This window comes from Anopheles funestus, chromosome 2RL, assembly GCF_943734845.2.
Source record: "Anopheles funestus chromosome 2RL, idAnoFuneDA-416_04, whole genome shotgun sequence".
NCBI lineage: Eukaryota > Metazoa > Arthropoda > Insecta > Diptera > Culicidae > Anopheles > Anopheles funestus.
In genome coordinates this window covers 19352775-19375432 of record NC_064598.1, presented here as the reverse complement: position 1 = coordinate 19375432, position 22658 = coordinate 19352775, and the positions used below count along the sequence as shown (strand labels likewise).

General features: G+C 41.0%; 1 long non-coding RNA gene across 1 annotated transcript; it reads left to right on the top strand.

Moving 5' to 3' along the window:
- The first annotated feature begins 20603 nt into the window (after positions 1–20603).
- LOC125763152 (uncharacterized) lies at positions 20604–21726 on the top strand. Its single transcript, XR_007418307.1, has 2 exons — positions 20604–21281; positions 21348–21726. It is a non-coding gene; the product is annotated as an uncharacterized LOC125763152 (long non-coding RNA).
- The last annotated feature ends 932 nt before the right edge of the window (positions 21727–22658 follow it).

The following is a 22658-nucleotide window of genomic DNA, read 5'->3' as shown; positions in this document are numbered from 1 at the left end:
CACGAGTGCACCTTCATTCATAAAAATCATAGCTCTTGGTCGGTCCGTCCCAATCGCTTTCAAGACATTGTCAGCCGATGGCGGGTGCATTCTGCAGACGACGGTACAGTTTAGCCTCCACCGTACACTGGAATGTGACGCGCGGTGTGATCGAGTGGACAAAAACAAGTTTTCCGTGGCGACTTTTGTGCTGCCCGGTAATTGAGGCTACACCTATTGTGGTGAATGGGAAACGGGAACTACCGGACGCAAGGTTTGGAGTTTGGGTTGGGTGTTTCAAAATTGAGGATGATTTCATTTAACGTGGCGTGACGTGGAAGGAAGTACTTGAGAAACATTAAGAAGTCAAGTTGGTCAGCGAAGATGTGTGATGAGCAAACTGTAAATGACACTCTCGAGATTGTATTGTTTTGGGTAAAAAAGGTTTGGTTTCGTCGTTGGCGTTGTTTGGTTGAGCAACTGCAACGGAAATGCAACCGTCGATGCATCCCACTTTACACCGTGGGAGTCAGTACAACATGATCGATCTTTTTAAACATTTTTTTTTCATTTTTAATTTCTTTTAAATATTTAATACTTTAGAATAATGATTGTCCATAAGTTTCCATCTGTTCATAAATCGCTTACATTGTGTTAATAAATTAATCTTCACATACAACACTGCAGATAAGCCCAATCTTCAATAGGTATGAATCTGTTATGCGGCACGCCACGCTGTATGAATGTTTGATCGCTTTTACCGCAGACGACAACAAACGGGCCTCGACGATGTCCCGAGGGTAAAGATTATCACTTTCGTTTGATAAATACCACCCTTTGGGTCAACAACAACAATGGCATATCGTCTCTCGCCCATATCGGTCTGCTTTCGGACACGAAACACCACTGCTAAAGACGACACTCATTATTGTCCGGCATCAAACAGAGCGCTCGATCGTCGAAGACCGTTGCATTCCGGTACGCCGATAAGTGTACCGATGGATTCCTCATCTGATACCTCCCGCCCTTTCCGGTGTGGTCTAAGATTGGCTAGATTCAATGCCAATGTCACGGTTCCCGGTTCTCCCTTTCGAACCCAAACGTCGACGTTATAACGCGCCTTGACGCGTCCTTCGCAAGGCGCGTAACACAAAGCGAACGGCACCAAACAAAACGGCAGCAATAGCAGCAGCAGCAGCAACTTTATGAAGAAATCAAACAAAAATCGATTCTAAATCAAACAGAAAATGTTGTTTATCGACAAATACCGTTTGCAGTTGTTGCTGCTGCTGCTGCTGCTGCTCCATATCTCTCGCTCTATTTGCTCTAGATCGTACTGAAAGTGTCGTGCCGTGTGGAGAAGTTGTACGACCGTCCGGAGGACGTCGTACAAGTTCGTTGTAGATTACGGTACCAGTCCAAACCACCCATTGCTTTCCTGGGGGTCCCTTGGCTGTCGATTGTGTCGATCGCGTTGTGTGCTGTCATCGAGAATCAGGTTATCTGGCAGAACTAGACTTAGTTTCACCAGACCAATAAGAGTGGCTTAGGGTTTGGAGTGAAAAAACTGCGATGCTTCGGGAAATTGTCGTACGAGACACAGTTTTGTTTATGGAAAAACAAGCTTGAAAATGCATTTTTTATCAACGGAAGTGGATGTATCGTAACGAATTGTGTAGCTTTGTGACATATTCCATAAAGGATTGACTAAGGGAGAAGTTTAGGGCTTACTAATCCTTGTTATTTGTCCAATATTTTGTTTTATAGGAAGCTTGTGATTGTGGTTTATTTTGGAGGTTAAATAAAAAGATGTAGGAAGAACATATTGGAATTCTGTGTCATGCCGTTGACTGGTTTTTTATACAGATAATTGTGATGATAACTTAAGACATTTTTTTCAAACTACTTCAAACAAAAACTTCAAAACATTTTTTTCCAAACTATTTTCCCTCTAACCTCACAATGCTTCCAACGTCTTCTAAAGTGCATGCATCAAATGACGAACCTCGTCCTGCATCAACCATCGTTTGTTTGAACGAAGAACTGTCCCTTTCACACGCCGGCACAGTTTCGTCCACTTGAATCGGACTGGTCCGGCCAAGGGTGGTGTGGTTTTTTGGTGCGAGCGAGCAGCATATCCAATGCGAAACCCGTCCTCCACCGCAACAAGAAGCTGCACAAGTCAACGAGGACCAAAACGACAAGGAATAGAAATGTTTGCGACCGGGCATCACATGGGGGTAAAAAGCGTATCCCTGGCGACTGGCCTGGTACGAGCAAAATTTTCAACACAAATATTAGCTCGATAAACAAAAATTTCCAAATAAACTGAAAGGTGATAAACGAAATCTTTATAAAATGACTTTCGTAGTCGATCTTGCTAGTGTGGTTGCCGCTCCGGAGGCACGATCGGGGCAGCAGGGTGGATTGGCTGTTGTACGGGAGGGTTGCTTTTCCACACTCTTCATCCCTCCATCCCTCTAGCCTATCCGTGGGAGAGATCTATGCTGCTTAGGGGCTATTTGTTTTTCCTTCAGGTGTATCCCAGCACGGAGATATCCTGGCAACGGAGGTTTCAGGGTTTTGTAGCGGGAAGTGTTTGAAAGTTGGTCATATTTTGGTGTCCCATTTTATCGGTGCAGCCGGATGTGTGCTTACATAAGCGATAACTGTTTCCGGGTGTTTGGTACGTAGGCCGTATCCGTTTGCTCACGGACGGCAAGGGGATTTGTATTTGCATCCCTTTAGCCAATGAGGCAAGAATTTCTTGAGTAAGAGACGGCGCTAAGAAGAGCTGATTCAAAGTTAAAATAGTGCTGAATGATGAACTTTTTGTGCACAAACAAATGGGTTAACTATTTTCTTTTATATTATAAGAACAATTAAAACGATATTATTTACTTACAAATCGATTAACGTTGATTCTTCAATAATTATTCTAACCGAGCAAAAACCGATCCCTTAAAATCTATAATTGAATAACATTAAACCTAACTAACGAACCTCGTTTTACTCTCTTTCATCCAATTTACACAAATTAGTCATCTCTTACCTAGCGTCCAGTCTAAAAGTCTAATGGAAATGGCGTTATAATTTACTTTTTCGCTTTGCACCCTGGAAAGCGGATCGTACTTTTATCGGACTTTTATCGAAGAAAAAAGTTTATCCTTCTACCCATGGAATTTCAGCCTGGAAGGTGAAAAGTATCGACTAAAAAAAAACAATTAGTCCTTCATCGTTCGTTTGTTGAGTTGTTCTTGTTCATCAAGTTTTGTCCGTTCGTTCAATTTTTTAACTTTGATTGGAGGGTTTTTTATATAACATAATTGGTTTGTGAGATGAAAGATGAGAACAACAAAACCAAAAAGTGAACGAAACAAAGAAATACAATTAAGACCAATTTCATTATCACGTTGTAGCAGATGAGTTGGAAAATTAAATTACTAGAAATGGTTGTGGTTCATTATTTAATTAATGCTTCAAATGTTTCTTCAACGTGAATGAATGTTTTAGTTAATTTATTTTTGTACAATTGCTATTTATTTAGTTGATTTTTTTAAATTTATTTATTTACTTATTTAATTAAAATATTATGTACATAATATATAAAAAAGCTAAAAATAATTTGAAACTATGAGACCAAACCCTGAATGAATAATAATGAATTGACAAACAAAGATTGAACGTTAAAATAAATAGGAACATAGACGAATCATCAAAAAGAACTATCTAACACTATTGCCAAGATGAATAATTGTTGTTGAGTGAACTACTACGCTCCCGCACACGCTACGCTAAACTCGTCGAGCGTGTGACGTAAACGGATTGAGAGCCAACGGGCTCAAAGAGTTTCATGTAATAAAGGATTCAGTTGCGTACAAGAACGAACGAAGAATACAAGGTTTAGGCTTTCCCTAAGAAAATGTGCATTTTGATAAAACCAGTGTTCTACACTACAATCGTCATATTACAATCAGCTTCAAACCCTAGTGCGTTATAAGATACCATCATTTGCCTAACTGGGTCTGAATTCTGAGTTCTTGCCTAGCACTCAGAGTTATATCTCGGGCAATATTTCACGCTAGCTCATTAGTTTTCTGAAAGCTCAAAAAAACCTACTGTAAAGTTGATTTTATATCAATAAAATAAGAACCAATTTAATATTCCTTTCTCTACTTCATCAAACTTCCTGCAATCGTTAAACCACACTGTTACATTGTGTTCATATGCTGTGCCTTTAATCGAAACAGTACAGTACCAATAGGAAATTAATCAGTAATTTTAAAACAAGCACATATCAACACTGTACCGTTGTTGCGCTGTCGTGACGGAATGCCTTTCCCCATTGTTAGTTTCAACCGATGGATGTGTGAAAGGTAAACACCCATCATTACCGGGCTTCGCCATTTAAAACGATGGCTGCCTGCAACAAAGGCACACCGGGGACAGGCGATAGTGCACTCGTTTACATGAAAAAGCTTACGATGCATCCATCCGGCGCCCCATCACGTTCTTGTGCAAGGATTTTGAGACTCGACTGCATACCACACCATCTTCGCTTTTGGTGCGCTGGGCCTCGCTCGACCGGCGTATACAGCAGCACAAAGCAGGGCAGTGCAGTCGTTGATGATCGGTTCGAACTCACCCTATCGGCTTCGGCCCTAACCAAACAATTCCACCCCAAAACACCCAAGTAATTATCGTTTATGCGTGTTTTCTCCATCGTGAACTTTCCCGGGCACTTTTCAATCCTTCAATTGTCCGATGGCGCCTCACCAACACACACATACAGAGCATACGTTGCGGGGGATTCCTTTGTTTCCAAACAAGGTTGGGCAACGGGCAACAGAGCCAGCATTACGTGTGAGCATGTGTGCAGAATGTCATAAATGAAAGTTTCCCAATGTTTACCTTGCACCATCCAAATGGGCTCGATAATGTTGAACCCCGGACCGGGGTGCCGACCGATCAGAGTTGCACTACGGACGTTTACTTCCGGACTCCGGCCAAGTAACAACAAAATAATGAAAAAGAAACACTTTACGGTGGAGGAAGGAAAGTGACGAATGATTGCGGCAGGGCACGTCCAAGAAGTAACACGATTTTAATTAGTACACCCAGCAGAGAAGGATCGCCTACGGAATCGGTTCGGCAAGGGATCGTTTTGTTCCTCGTTTTTTTGCTTGAGTCTGGCAACATGAGCTTGTCGTAGTGACCGGATCGAAAGGTGTCAGGGAACCCATTCAATCAACGTTGGAAAATATTGATAAATCAAGCATTCGAAAAGTCTGATTATGCTGGCAAACAAGCGACGGACACGATGTGCAGCGAGTTACCCCCACCCCACACCGCCGTCGGGTCAACTGAAAACGTCAAATTGACATCAATCGACTGAAACACCCGGTCACACACGAGCGGGAACGTGGTGAAGGAACGATGATGATGCATTGAGTCACGCTCGGTGAAGCTTGTTTCATCATGCAAATTGGTTCGGTTCGTTCCGTTGTCAGCTTCCAGCGGTAGCGCAGCGTAGACATCCGCCTGGCTTACGCTCGTGTTGGCACTTTTCCAACCGCGTGTGTCATCGGTACGTCAGTTCCTTTCATCCTGCCTTCCTTACTCCATTTCCAAAAGGTGGCTCATTTCGATTTTATGATTTCGCCTTTTTTTCTCCCTCTCTCTCTGTCTCGGATGCTTTTCTTGTTATCACCGCACCTAGAATCGAAACGGTTTTCCTTTTTTGCACCCGGTTTTTGTCGTTGAAAATGGGGGGAAGGGAAGTTTTTCATTTGCGCTACGCTTTGCGCCTCATGTGCAGAGGCGGGAATGATTTGCACATCATCTCGTTGGGAGCCGGGATTTGTCAATGTGGCTCCCCATTCCTCGTTGATGATGAACGAAATGTTTGTACATGAGGAAGCAAATTCAATCAATATACACGTTTCGTTCTGCAATGGTTCCTGTTTGGTGATCGTACGGTGCCTGGCGAAGCATAAATTGAAGGGAGGAAAAGTCAGCAGCGAACTCAATAAAGCGCAAAGTGACGATGGGAACCGAGGTTTGGCATATGATTAGTTGCATATGTAAAGCATTGGGATGTAGACAGCTCTCAAGGAAGAGGAAGATAGAGATTAGAATTTCGATGCTAAAGGATGTTGCTAGCGCACGATGAGGAATGATCAGGAAGGGATAACAAAAATAAGGATGTCGATGTGAATTTGATTACTGTAACTTGGCAAACGAATTGATTAAATCGCCCTTCAAAATCAATAAATTGGTCTTGTTTTACAAATTATTATATTAGAATTGTTAATATTAACATGCACTGACGTATCGTCATAATCTCCAAGGATTTAAGAATTTCAAGAAATTGACGAAGAAGACACTCCATTACGTGAAGGTGGATTGAGGCAATAAACACAGCTTGGGGCTGAGTTTCTGTAACTGAGAACGATTTAGTCTAAGGAACACTGATAAAGAGGCTATCGGTCTGAATTTGAGCCTCCCAATCCTCCTCGGTTCATGTGGATGACCTAAAAGAGCTTTACGGACTTGGTCGTCCGGTGTCATTCGTATAACATAACCATCTCACAGGAGTTTGGTGAGTCTAATTCGCTGTACGACAGTTAATTCATCGTACAATTCACAGAATTCATCAATAAAGTGTTCTTCGATTGTCTTTCCACTCATATGGGGCCCAAAATCAAAATATGAGCATCTTCCTCTCGAACACGGCAAAGAGAATTTAGTCTGTTTTGGCTTGTTATCACTTACATTCTGAACCAATTGAACTTATCACATTTTTTTTATTTTGTTAAACAACTATTGCTAATTACTAATATTGGGTCAGAAGATATCCCAGATCTCCCTTCTCGGTAGCTATTTCACTATAAATTGATTTATCACACTTCACACATATTTTGGCCATAGAAACCACAAATGCTATCATTCAGGTCATCATCAAAGATAACCAAATAAGCGTGCTAATTCCGTTCCCATCCTTATTCAAGGATGAACAATTCCACACACCAGAACTCCCGGGAATCATCCCTCTTCCGTTCGTATATAGTACGTCAAAAGGGAAACACAATCATAATAGAACCCCAAAATAACCGCCTCTCTGCCACCTTCTCGGAAAATGCGCTGGAACACTCAATTAACGATCTAAACCGACGAAAGGCTCATAAAAATAGAGCATTGTGCCGCGTGATGGCTAAGAACGCAAAAGCTAACCGAGATCAATCAACGCATTCAGTGCCCGGTGCACGCACACACACACGGGAAAGAAAAGGTACAAACCCGGCTGGTGACGCATTTCGACGCCTGAAGGCGCCTAAATACTCCCACCCTTTTCGGGGTTTTCGTTTTCACCCTTCGATGCTACTATATCAACAGTGCGTAGTGCGCAGTGGATTTGGATGCAATAATAAAATCAAATTAAAATCACCCCCTTTTTTTCTCGATCAGCGCGAGAACTAACGTACAACGTTGTTGCGGAACAACCAAGAGAGGCACCAAGAGAGGGTGGTGAAAGTCGCCCAGCCGAACAGGCGAACCGTTTACAGCAAATAATTAATACATTAAATCAAAACCCAAGCACAGATTGTGAATCGGCCGGGTCCGCGAACCGGAACGATTATCACCGAGCGTTTCCTGTTTGCCGGCAAATCCTTCCGAAATCCTGCCCTCGAATAGGGGTTTGTTGTAAGGTTCCTTACATCGTTCTACCATTAGGGGTGGTGAGTTTGATGACCGATAGGGGAAAGGGATCAAAACCTGCGGCCTGTTTGATAGTTTATTTATATCATATGTTCATGATTTTTATCGTGCCAAATACCAGGACTAATAGGGTGGGTGTGTTGTTGCTGTCGTTCCCTGTTTGATTCCCTTCTTTGTATCGTTTGTTTGGTCGTAAGGGGATTTTTGGGTGGATGAATTGAAGGGTGCCGATGAAGGTTCGAATACAACGGTGGGTCTGTTTCACAAATTTACGCTACAAAGTGCGGTGTTGTTATTATGCACAATCGCCTTTGATGACCCTCGCACAACTGAACGATCGCTTCATCACCCGCCCGAACCGATCCCGTGTCCTTGGAGTAGAGACGAAGGACTGCGCGCTTGGATAAAGCTAGGAAAGAAAGAAAAAATCTTTCCACACTAAATAGCAATAATCCTGTCACAACGAATTAATCGGAGGGTTTTAATCGTGCAATTGTTTCCACCTCACTGTTTCCGTCATGATCTTTTTCTCGCGAAACCCGAGGAAGGGTAGTAAGCTCGGCGCACAATAAGCTGCAAAATGTGCAATGTGTTCTATTTCATGGACGATTGCCGGTGAAAAGTGATTGAGCAGCTAGCGCCACGCGGGAAGGTGTAAATTAATCGTTTGCTACATGCGCTGAGGCGCATCAGACTTGCGCATTGCTGTCCGTTGTTTGCTAGACAGCTGCATTGGGTAGGATTGGACGAAGCGAATGGCTATTACAGACACACATGCAAACGAGTGGTTGAAGTTTGCTCGGTTGGGAAATGAAAAGGCTTGCACATTTAAACTCGGTCGGTGTGATACACGCTTTAAACTGATACCTTGGATATTGGCCTTAATCCGTGGAAGAATTAAAGCATCAAAAATCAAACGGCTACTGGGCGGTCACGTGCGTCGGAAGAAATTGATAGGCACGGTAGAAGGGATTTTTTTAAAGGGTGAGCAGATAATCGTTTTAAAATCTTGAATAAAATAATAGATTTCCAGTTTATGAGCGCTTGGAATAAAATAAAATAAAAGTTTTGGTATAACAAATGTTTGCTCAAGAGGAATCCGTGTAATTTGAAGATTTTCTTGGGTGAAATATTTTAACTGATGTAATTCAGATTTTAACACATTTAAGAAGTTTAATGCACACCAAAGCTCGTGAAGCTGTGACTTAATCAAACTTAGAATAAGTGATTTAATGCCGTTTTCGATAACAGAATATAATTTTATTGATGTTACTATTCTAAATTCTCAAATTTCTTGAGGACTTAAGGAATAATTTACAAAAATAAACAAAGCACCACTTTATATTTTTGAACTCTTGTGAAGTATGTATGATAGAAGTAAGAGAGAAACTCTACATATTAATCTCAATGTCTTAATGAATCTCAATTTGATTATACTTAACAACTAAGAATATTTTTGCTTGTTTCACTTATAAATGTAGCTATAGAAGTTGATTAAATTATTTATTGATTTCAATTTTAAATTTTTTTTAAATTAAATTATACAATATGATCTTTACATTAAAAATATGCTATTAAAGATTTCATGTAGTTTGCCTTCGTTTTTGTTACATTTTAATACTTTCAAAACTGCGTACCTAATTTAAAATAATAAATTTAAACCTTACTTCCTTCATACCTATGTCCGGTGACACTGAGCTAGTGCATTCGCTGACACATTTATCAACGCAGCATGATATCATCAACAAACAGGCGGCAAAACACAAGTGCTGCTGTGCTCGCTCCAAACATCAATCCTTGCCCGGGATGCACTTTAATTAGAGCAAATAAAGATATCAACATCCAGCAGCCAACGACAGCCGTTGCACCCGCCACTTTACAACCTACCCGTTGCCACCCATCCGTCCGAATGTTGCGATAAGGACATCAGGTTTCAGCAAACCGTTCTGTTAGAGAGCCGAAGTTGGTACGGTGGCGTGGGTGATAAAATAGGAACAAAACAACGAAGCAAAAAAAAGGAAGGAAACCTTTACGCAAATAGCCCTACATCAGTGTTTGACATAAAGTACTACTCACTTGTCGTCATCTTCGTCATCGTTCAGGCACTCAGAAGCGACACACTAATAACAAACAAGCGAAAACGAGGCTCTCGCTTCTATTCCATCATGCCCATCGTGGCCCAGGTAGGGGCTGCAACTGCAAAAGTTAATCAGACGTCAACGGTGCGCGCACGCTTGACCATCTGGTTATCCGTTACGGGGTGAAAAACTACCCCCGAAAAAAAAATAACCGGAAGTTTCACAGTACAACTGTGTAATATGCTAAACTATGAAATATGTTTCACCCACACGGAATAATGGAAAGCAAAAAAAAAAACTCGAAGCGAAATAACCTTTTTACCCTTAAAACCTGCCACGGGTTGGGGTTTGAAGTGGTCCTGCGTAGGTAAGTTGTTCGAGTAAGTTGTCGAAACAATATGGTACGATAGCATCGGGCCAACCATCGACCGTCAAGTGGATGCCCGATGCTGCATCATGCGGCTGCACACACGCAGGGCTGTGTTGGCCATTTAACTGATGCGAAGAGCGCAAAAAAAGCAATGCCGCCTACCATTTTTCGGACTATTGAATCTCGAAAAAAAAGAGCTCTGTTTCGCTGAGAAGCACTGCTTGCTGTACAGCTGGTATTGCACACGTAAAACAGCACGCCTTCGATGCCCTGGGTGGCATCGGAACGGACGGACAGACGCCTATTTGCCTCCCAACCCCGTCCAAACGCTTTCCGGATCGGCGTGCATCGGCGTGCGAGCGTGTGGAAAACACCGAGCAACCGAACGTGAAGCCGCGTGTGCAGGTCGTACCAAGGCTCGAGCCTTCCAGTCGAGCGGGGCCATACGGCAAACGAAAAATTTGAACAGGTGCTCTAGTTTATAAATAGTCAATTGAACAAATATTTGAGTTCTCTAGCATTTGAAAAGTTTTTCTTCTCACCCTCCCAAACGACGGGCGCTGGTGCGTGGGTTCGACGGCTCCCGCCTCGGTAAAGACCTCGGAGGGGGATGGTGATGGGCTGGCAGAAAGATTTCCTCACACAAACGCAATACAAACGCAACGCCATGGAGTCGTTCCTTTGGCCTGTACGACAGCCACTACAACCGAAGGCAAAAGTCCATCCGTTTATGAACCGTTCCGCAATTCCGTTCGAATTGACGGCAGCGAACGTGTACACTTGTTCCGTTCGCATTGGAAAGGCATGTTGTTGCAGTGGAATAGGAAAAAGGCACACACCAGCCTGATGATGTCTTCTATTGCCAAGTAAAACAATCGAATGAACAAGCAGAACAATAAGCAAGTAAAAAACAGCAGCAAAAAAAAAAATCATAACCAAACTTCGCCCCCGAGGCTAACGGAGGCTTAAATGCGTGAGTTTAAAACAATCTCTCCCTGCGGGTGTGTGTGTTCACCATATCGGTCGGGGATATATTGCACAAAATAATTCATGCAACAATCAAATCCTTCCACTTGGGTTTCACGACCGTGTTGTGCCGTGGGTTAAGGGCGCGAACATGCGCCCCGCCACCAGACTCACGTCGGGAAGGGATTCTGGAAAATCTCGGCAGGGAAAAACCCCCTTACCGAAGCGCTAAAGCTGGATAACTGTCATTATTATTTTATTGCTGCTGCAGTTGTTGTGCCACGCGGACACACGGTCGAACACAGATTGCGCACGACACCGACAAAACGAGACCGAGGCACGAAAAACATGACACGACTGCAACATCCTTTATCTCGTTTTGAAGAGCTTTTTCTCGACCGCTTTTCCCTAGCTCGGAAAAAAACGGGAAACTGCCATGAGATGAGGATTCCGTGACCGCCATATCGGTGGCATGGCGTTAAGCTGGACTGATCGTACGAATGAAGACAAATTGATATTTTCGGCTGGTGTGCGACCGGTTTGGGCTTGGGTTTGGGGACCATTTTGGGCAAATGCAAGATAAGTGTGAAGCATACGTTTCTGGTTTTTGGGGTGTCATAAGAATGGGACGATTTGATAATACAATCAATTTAAACCATAACATAAGTAATGATTTATGAAACGGGGTTTATAGCTTTCTTTCTGTTATCGTGATAAAATTAATGTAGATTATCTTCAACTGAAGTATCCTCATTTAATTACATGAGAAATAATTTCTGACGATGTTGAAACTATCCAAATATAAAATAAGTTAAATATTTTCAGGGATTATTACCGTAGACTACCGGTAGACTACATTATGAATAAATCAAACAATGATTTATTTAATATTTTTCCTTAGGTAAGAGGTTCTTATCTTAGCTATTTCCTTAGGTACATTACTAACCATATTAACCATTAATACATTAATGCATTACTACGCAATTAAAAGTTTGATCGCTTACTTATTCATGTACAAGATGTCAGAAAGGATGGGCCATCAAAATAAAGTCCAATGCTCCTAAGAGTAATAACAATCTGTCATGCACTAGAGAATTGCCATGGTTACTTGCCACACGGACCACTTGCCAAATATCTGGGAAAAATTTAAAAAGTTTTTCTCCAAAATCATCAGTCTCATCAGTCCAAAATGTTTGGGGTCCTAACTCCCCAGACCTTAACCCCATGGATTATTTTTATGCCGCGCAGTTGAAAGAGGTACTGCGATCGCACTTCCAGTTATACAAAAGCCCAGTTAATGTTAATAAAAAAAAGTTTTGAGGCCCTTTCCAGGGATCCCTGGGAATCAGCATCCCTGGGAATCAGTATCCCTGGTAGCATCAGGTTCCAAAGCATGATTGAAGCTGTGGTCGATGCCGAAGGTGGTTATTTTTAGTGAATAGTGTTCATAGTACAATGGAGCGAGTATCTTTTATCCGACTGTCCCATTATCCGTGCTACTCGTAAATGACAGTTCCAAAAGCGAATTGACATATTAACTGCAAACCGGTGGTGACAAGAAATAAAAGCCTCAATGGGGAATGATTCAATTTGTTCAAGTTCGACCAAATAGAACAGATTTATTTTGCAAAGTGCACCTAAGAAAATTTACTCTAGCTAGCTTTAGAAAAAAAGTCCAACCATTACAACCTAAATAACTAATATTTACCAACAAAAAGAGTTGTGCCTATTAACCGTGATATTCGCTTATCCGGCAATGGCTGAGTCCCGATGAGCACGGATAATCGGCGTTCCACTGCATTGTAATTTTCCCTGTCTGTAATTTATTTTTGCTCATTCATTAAATTTAATAGATAGGTAAATAAAAGATTTTCTTCTTCGTTTTTCTATCTTTATAAATTAACTTCGTAAAGAGTATTTGATGAAAATATCAAGTAAATCGGTTGACAGCCTTTCAGATACTTTGCAAATGAATACTAATTTACAAAACGTTGTTTATAGATGTTTTTATTTTTGAAAATATGATTATTTGATTTAAAAGAACTGAAAATAATACGCTAAAAAGCGTTTGCGTCTTAAGTGTAACTAAAATCGTAAAACTAAAGCAATTAAATTTTAACTATAAACTCAGCAAAGAAGTGCTGTTTTCCATACATTAAAACACGAACCATCTGCATCTGTTTTGCTTGATAATTGCAAGCAACCAAGTACACAATTGTTCGCCAGGACAGTACATAATCCCGTGCACCGAAAGCTGATCAAATGCTAAGCGGGACAAACATGAAAATGCCAAACGCTTCCTCGCCATGGTGGGAGAGGGTGGATTAATTTAAATAGAATACAATGAGTGTAATTGTTGTTGTGGCATTTGTTTGTTTATGCTACATTCTTGGCATCTTTCCCCTCTTTTAGCAGCCGCATCTCACGTCTCACGTCACGATCGTTCCCTCCGTAAGCCGTCCTTCTTTTTCGACCCACTCGCATCGGGAAAACACCCAACCTTCGTGCCAGTCTTATTCGGCTAAACAAAATCGATGTTGTTGCTCGTTATTTTCAAGTTCTTGGCGAAGGATTTGTCGCGATTACAAGCAACACAACCGAATACCGTCCTGCCATTTGGTGCTGGATCTACAAACCAACCAACTCCCTTATTACTGAGGGGGAACGAATTCGGTAAAGGTTTTCCCTTTGGATAAGCACTCCGATAACTGTCAACCCGAGCCAAGTGAAAAAGGGAAAATGTAACCATTTTCCCATACAACACACACACACACACACCCTCGCGGAACGTGAGTTTGTTGTGTTGGGCATGTTGTTTTCCTTTTTTCCCCCTGGACATGAATTTTAGGGGTGAAACACCCGCTCTATTTGAGGCAGGGTGAAGTACGAACGCGCTGCAATGCTTTTGTCAGTGAAGAAAATAAATAAAATGCGATGAAATTGTGACGGCTTTCCATCTTGTCCACGATCCCGTCTAAATATGCGTCAACGTCCTTGATGCAATACAAGCGTTGGCTGACTGTCTGTCTTTTCTTCCGGCACGTAGAGTATAGCCCACATGCCCACATTTAACGGTGATTTATAATCTGATGATTTGTTGATTAGATTGGGCCAATGAATTTAAATCGTTGCGTTTAAGCGAATGGGCAGGGTCCTTCGGTTGTATGAACATATGCCGCAAAAAGGAAAGATGAATTTCGAGCCCTTTTTAATAAGCGGCTGTTTTAAAGAACAGTGAGAACAGGTTAACCATTACAACAAGTGTATTTCTGTATCGCACCTGTTCGTTTTAGCCATAGCAAGTTGAAAATTGTTTATTATTAACACCTCGTCACTATTGTTACAATTATGCATTATTCGGGGGGTTAGACCATTAATAGTCATCCAATTATTTCCACATGTCACATAATCTATAAATCTATAAATATATTATCCTATTACGTAGAAAAAAGCTATAAGTAGCAGGTACATAAAAATGTTTGCAAAACGATGTTTCCCATACAATCGTGCAGCTTTCGGTATGAGTTGCAAAAACAAAATGGAAAAAAATGGAGAATCAAATCTCTTGAGAGATTAGTACGGAGCCGGCGCATCATCGTTTCCGCGAATGGCAAATTATTTACCGTCATCCTATAGACATACCATTTTCTGGCAAATATTTTCTCAAGCAAACATTATCACTCTCCGAAAGCCGTTCTCACGATGTGACGGTCGGTCTGTGCCACAGTTGCATCACCAATGCGCGTTGAGCATTTATGGGTGAGTTTAGTATTTTAATGCAAAATTTTGTCATTTTTCTTTATACAATGCATTCTAATATTCAAATAGTGCTATATATGTTGGCTATAAAAATATTGCTAAATTAATATTAATTTTATAGCCGTAAGACACTTAATAAATCATACAAACTTTATTACCGTACCAGCACCACCAAGGTACATATAACTTTCCCATTTTCATGCAATGAAAGTTACGCTTTCCTCTTTACCGAGATTAAATATAGCATCAGTTTCCAGACTTACTGCCCGGGGTACCGAGTGCGTTGGCGAGCTGTTTAAGTTAACGATTTTGAGAATGACTTTGCTGCTCTCATCGGGTTTCTAGCTTCTCCCGAGCTAGATAAGATGCTTCCTGTACAATTCTCATACCCATCAATGAGGCAAACCTACCAACCCAGAGCCAACGGTCGGAAAAAAGCGGAACCGAAAGTCGCTGTGCGCAGGCCGGTAATGCACGAATCGACAGCAAAACTGCCGCCATCTTCACGAAGCGGAGAACCACGGGTTTTGCCTGGAACGAAAGTCCTTGCGAAAGAGAAAAAGCAATCCCACCAGCGAACGAACAAAAAATAGTGAAAAAAAAGCTTCTCCCCGAATTCGTCGAGAGCGGAAGCGTCTGCCGTGGATGCTTGGGTATGAATGAAAAAAAAATCGAAATCTAAACACTCGTCTTATTACACAACTTAATAATATATAGAGTCATCGTCAAATATTTGATGAGTGATTTTGATAACGACAGGAACGAAACGGAACCGAGGAAGATAAACAGATATAAGGCGGGTGGCTTCCGGCAGTGCAGTACCGTTGGCACGGATGGCACGATGGAGCGAAGTACCCCCCAAAAAAAAAACCGTGGGCTGAGCAGAGATCGAAGAAATTGAGTACAGTTTGTTGGCCCGTTTGTCTGTTTTCTCCGCTGTGCTGCTGTGTGGTCGTGCTTCTACGACTTTTCCTTTTGTATTCGCTTCAATTTGTCTTTTATTATGTGCTTTAGGGACTTGTAGGGATTGCGAATAAGCGCTTAAGATTTGAAATGAATTGTTGTGAAGCGAATGCTTTCACTTTTAGTGATCGGTTAAAAAGAAAATTGTTAGTGAGTGTAGAAGTTTGTAGAAAATAATTCCCTTACGTTAAAGCTTCAGTTGTGTTAAAAAAAATATTTCTTGCTTCCAAAAAACCCTTAAAAACCCCTTAAACTATTGCGTACCGCTATTTAGACAATCAAAACCTCACGGTATTCTATAAAGCTACGGATCACCTTAGTCACACACATCCTCTACTTTCGGTCCCCCGGATCGAACAAACATAAACCATTTTGCCGTAGCCAAAATATCAAATAAAACAATCGACAAATCGAGAAATCGGGACTGCCGGTCCGGCTAATTCGTAGGCAAATATTTTTCCCGTCCACAATGCGGACGGATTTTCCCGGGCCCCGTTGAGGTGCCCCGAAAAATCGATCGACCTCACCACCATCGTATGGCACGTATTTGTTGTCGAATCAAAAAATAATGCTACCAATGTTTACTGCCCGTTTGTCGACGGTTTCGACCCAAGATGCTTGTGGGTCCACACGATGGGGACGCCCGGTGGACGACCGTCAATGATCCGATTAATGATATTTATCCTCAAACAACTCAGCTGCCTTCATATCGGGTTGGGACGAAGAGAGGGATGGAAGGAAGGGAGAGTAAGGGGGGTGTGATTTCTGGATTGCAATTGCTCCGGTTAACTGCTAAGCCGGTGAAGATAAATTATGGGTCCGTGTGGGTAAAAAGTGCGGCGGTGGTGAAATATCCTTTTTTAATGATCGTGGTGAGAAACATTTTTCCTGCTGTCAATGAAACGGATACACATTGCTGGTGTGTGTGTGTATTGGTATCAGACATTTTGTTTATGTTTTATTAGTGCGCAGTTGTTAATGATAAATATCATACAGAAGGATACTTTTTTTATATTTTGTAATAGTTTTAAATGGTTTCAATAAGAAATATTTTTTGATTGATTTTCTTCCACGTCAAGTTTTTATTCTGAATTTAAATTCAATGCTTAACCATACCACGGTTAGTATCTAATTAAATATGCACAACAAAACTCATAAATATTGCTGGTAAAATGCATTTAAATGCATTCAATATTCCCCTTAGTGCAACATATTAACAACAACACAAAAGGATTACGCTCGTACGTTCAGACCTCGACCAAAAACAAACAATATCCCCCTTTTTTTGGTACAGCATTCAACAAAATACGCTCCATTAACGTTGTGTTTGTACCGGCCAATTTCCTACCGAAAGGAGTTCCCATAATCGATCCATTTATCCTGTTAGCCACACGCCACCCAATAATGGAAAAAAGCTCATACACATTTTATGAGCATATTGTTACACATTTTACAAAACATTTCCAGACGCGTTATAAAGCCCTGGCTGGCTCAGTAAAATTGGAAAACACTTCCCAAAAAACGCTCCCAATCGCGCTTGATCGGTGGGGGAAAAACTACATCTGAAAAATGCATCCAGCGTTGCATTAAAAATTGGCAACCTGTGCAGCATACAAAAACACATACCCGCGTTACGGAGGCTGTGGTTAAATTATTAATGACAACAATTATTGGACGACTTTATGCCCCCACTGAGGGAAAACAATTGCCCAGCTCTGTTGGAGTTGGAAGATGGAGGAAAACCGATCCTATTAGAGCCATGCGTAAATGGTCCCCTGCACCTTGTGGAGGTGTTTATTGGTTGAATGTTTTATGGTTAGGTTGAATGCGTGAAACGACATTTTGCCCGTTGTTTTAGGGGTTTTTGTTTCAACAATAAAAATATCCATTACGTACGGTTCTTCATGAATTTGAAGCATGATAGCAAACACGGAAACTGGTATAACACAAAAAACCAGAAAAACAATATTGCTTTGTTTGCTGTCATAACAAATCAACCGCAGGAAACATTTATGTGGTGTGCAAAGAGGATTTTTTACCCTTACACTAAATTTTTTGTCGTGAATAATTTAATGCAAATAGAATAACAAAAATAAATATCTCATTATTACATAAAATTTAATTTTTTTTGCAATGTATTTTAGGATGAAATAAATTTAACCTTTTTTAAATATGTTCATAAAATTATTTAATCCCACTAAACATATCTATTACGTGATGCAAACTTCATTTCAATGCATATGTTTACAATTATTATTAGCAACGGCAAATGCCGTTATTCCGCCGTTTGGTTTAACACTACAAACATTTGTTTAACTTCGCGACCATTAGGAAAGTTTATTTTATCGGTTGCATGACAAGCTAACCGTGGTTAAATTGACATTAAAAATAACCAATGCAACTGAACAAGCAACTCAAAAAAAGCGAAAAAAATGCCACATAGACACACACACACGCACAGTAAATCCTTGTGCATGTTGGTTTTTTTTGCTTTGCAGTAATTGTTGGTTTCGGAAATAATTCACAGCACAGTAAGGTCAAACAACATAAAATAGAATGTTAAACAAAAAAAAAATCAAAAAAGAACTAGCAAAATCAGTACAAAAGCATATCGCCCGATATGTACCATGACCAAAGTGGCACGTTCGGGGTTGCATTTTGTTCCATTTTTGTTACTTTTTTTTCCTCTCTTCTGTCCATTCCATGCCTACTTTTTGTCACCGCCATCATCACCCCATCAACAGCTCTATGTTTCTATAAATATTTGTGATTGGACAACATTCCACTCGCATTATAATAACATTTTAATCATATTTAAACGATACGCTCGCACACACACGCACCGTACTGAAGCTTGACACGCGTATGAGGGGCGTCTTGCAGCGCTTGTACATACAAAAAAGCCAACACGCCGTGTACATACTACATCGGTGAGTAGGAAAATATTTTTCCGCGGTAAACTTGGCACTGTATGATCTGTGGTCGTACCGGCTGATATCGGTACAATGGCGCAGAACTAACTATTTAACCAGCGAACTAGTTCTTGAAGGGGTGGGGAGACGATTTTTTTTATTTTGCTTGCTGAGACGATATCAACTCCACGTTGAGTCACCTCGTTCAACCAACAATCCATTAGATGTGTATGAGTTCTCATCCTGTACACGAGCTCTTGTGTGGATTCTGTCCATTGGAAGAGATACTGTTTATCAGATGCGAACGCGTCAGATAGCTAGTTCACGGTGTGGATCGGACACCTGCAGAACAAGATCCGGCCAGTACCCGGATGGGACAAAATCCACACAACTGATGACATCTGGGAAACCACAGCCTTACAGTCAATTGGTAGTCGGTCAATATTGGACGTGCTGGTTTATCCAATTAGCGGCTTTTGGGGGTTGGAAATCTTCAACCTGTATGTAAGTGATACGATGATTTGTCCACCCACCTTTTTTTTGGCAAGTGTCTGAACATAGCGGCCAAGGTAAATTCATGCATCTTTACATGTTGCGTGAGATATGATAAGAGATTGATTATCGCCGTGATCATTTTGAGGATTTTGCAAATATTAAGTGAAAGTTATTCGTTATGACGTTGGAACTACCTAAAAGCTTCAATTCACTGTCATTGGTGTGGGTTTATTCCAAATTGATGCGCTCCAGCTGATCAATTTCCATCGCACAATGTTGATTCTATTCAAAATTATTGCCATAAATTCTTACATTCTACACAACAATTTAATTGAAGTTTAGTTTTAGATAAAAGTCTCTAAAAATTGACTTCATTTAACTTCAATTAATTCAACGAATCTGTTTATGATACCGAATATGCCCGGGATAAGGCAAAATACAAGGAGGAAATGCCTTGTAAAAATTGTACACCTCAGCCTTTTGAGACTAACAAAAACGGTAAATGCCGTAATCATTTAATATTAATAAATAAAAATAAATAATCTGTATAATGATAAGTAGTTTCAGGGTTTTTCTGTCATTTTTTTTTCTTACTGTAAATTTCATAAATTTGTTGTAGAAAAAAAACTAAGATGTCCTTAAATATCTAAGTTAATTATAATTGTCTTAAGGTTTAGGCATTCAAAAACCACTATCAATGTAATTTATAACTTTAAAACAAATTCTAATAATAAATAAATAAATTTCTAAATTATCAAAATTAATATTGGTTCGAAATAACAGTCACAGATGAACAAATTTGACGGATAATAAATAGGTAAAGACTCACCTTAACAAGATTCATGAATCTTCAACCTTTCAAGATTAATGAATCCTTTGAGACTCGAACCATGATTCCAATGGCTGTTCTTGAAATATTAGTTTACTTGTTTATTAGTTTACTGTCGATAATAATATAAAGCTTAAGTAGGCGTAAGTCTCAATACATTTAAATTATTTTTCATAGCAATACGGCCAGGCCGTTCTTTATGAATAAAAAAAAAAAATTATTTTTCGTATCGATTAATGCAATGTACGTAATTTCTTTTCCTTTATCAATAAAGCCACATTCGGATGAAATTAATTTCCAACGATTTAAGCCCTTTGTTGCATGGTGACATCTAATCTAACTATCCAAAAATGTATGCAAATTGTTCAAAAAAATCCCCCCAAAATGCACCAACCACACACGCACACACACACACACAGGTGGTACTGCTGACTGCCTATTTGCACTGGTGCTCACGGCAGGTTCTAATTAATAAACAAATTATTTTATTTGCAACCAGAAACCAATAAAACGGCCAGACAGCTACCACCCGTCGGCCATTCTGTAGCGATGGTGCGCACAGTGTTGGTAGCTCATTGCACCATGCACTTGCGTGAACGAACCGGGGTTCCTGGTGGTGGTGGATAACATTTGCTCCGGTACAATTGTGATACCAGTGCTCGGCCGGCATTCAGGCAGCATCCGTACATTCGCACGGCCCCGAGATGAGCCGTGTATTGAGCTTGAGCAAACATAGACCACAAAAGGGTAGAGGGTGGGGGGGTAACCGAATCGGTGGTGGTGGTACCAGCCGAACAAAGGCCAAACACTGCTGTTTAACAGCTTTTATATCTAATTAATTATTTTATTTGAAAGTATTTACCTAGACGCTCGACACTGGGATGATGACGCTCCGTTGTTTGTAGAAGTGCATTCCGAGGCCACCGGTCTGCACACGTCACCGACGCTACAATGCACCAGCCGCAGGTTCAAATCCACTCCCCAACCTCCATAAGAAATCTGCCCGTACTATCCTTGGCAAGTATAATATAGCCTGCCTCCGGGGATCTCGTATCTTTCCCTCGTAAGACGATCTGTTATCAGCACGAACTCAGACCAAGCACGGTCTACGCACGGTGGAAGCGCTACGGTGTGCAAATAACGTTTTGAAATTAAAAATAGAATAACATCGCGACATAGGACGAGAGATAAAAAAAGAAGGAAAGTGTACGGTAAGCTTGCTTGCAAGCATTTAATGGCAACAGTTTCTGCACATTTTCTTTACGACCATTTTGCAGTGCGATTGCCAAGGATGAAATAAAATCGGTTAAAAAACCGGTGTCGTTTCTGTGCTTCAAAATGGAAGGGTAAATATTCGGAACATGCACATCCAGCAGCAGACGGAGCTTAGGTGTACACCGTGCATCATCGTGCTTCGCTTATCTTAGTTCAAATACGCCGATTTGGTTAATCGTCGTAAGCAAAACCACAGGGGGAGAGGTGGCATATTAATGAAGGGATTTTATTGTGCTGGCTAGCTGGGTTTTGCTGGTGGCGGAAATTTTCCATTTTTATATGTTTATTGTGATGTTTCCTGTTAAGTCACAATGATGGGGTTTTTTTGTGTGTTAAGTATTAAGCCTTTTAGTTACAATAAAATGAACAGTTCATTGACATTTAAGTTTTGGCTTCGGGAGCAAGACTTTTAATTCTCGTGAACAAACCGTGCCACAGTTCTTTTGCCCTTCAAAACCATCCCAACTTTGAAGCATGCTTCGCGACCATCATAAACGTACCGAAAAATTACAAAAAAAATGGAAGAAAAAAACAAATAAAGACAAAAAGAAAATCATTCCAAACAAACGACATCCAAAATGGCAACCGTTTCACAAACATCTCGTCGGCGAGTCCATTATTTTAAAACGTTTCTCTCATCGATTTCGAGCTATTGACTTTGCCGGGACCCAGATCAAGGGGGTGCGGGAGGAATGATGGCGACGGTTTTCCCAACTACCATTGCACGCGCGCATCCATTGGGTGATGATGTTTTCAATTTCAGCTCATCCTGAAATGTCCAAATATTTCAAACTCCATACGTCCCCGCATCGGCATCAGCATCCAAAGCAATGATCAGCACCACCGAGGACCCCATCCGTTCTTGCACCCAGCAAACCGATAATGTCGAGTGAAAGATCACAAAAACCGTTCCGCCGTCCACTTTAACTCATCTGAAAAACACAACACACAAAAAAAACACTGATGGCTTTTTTCGGGATGGGAAATCGGAATCCGGGGACACTACGAACAATAAAAAAACGAGCGCACACACACACACATACAAGTTAGCAAAAGCTGAGTGGAAGAAATAAAAAAAGACAATGCACCGCCATTTTACCGCCGCCGCCGCTACCATTCGAAATTCGAGTTCCGGGGCGAGAATATCGTATCATATTTCAATATTTTATTTCATTTGTTCCCGTCAAATATTTGTGAACGAAAATTTTATTTTAAGAAGTTCAACCATCCTCTCCCCTTCGAAGCCAGCAAAAAAAAATGCTTCGTTGTGCTTTTAACGCGCATCCGATCACTCCGTACCCACCCGTGTAACC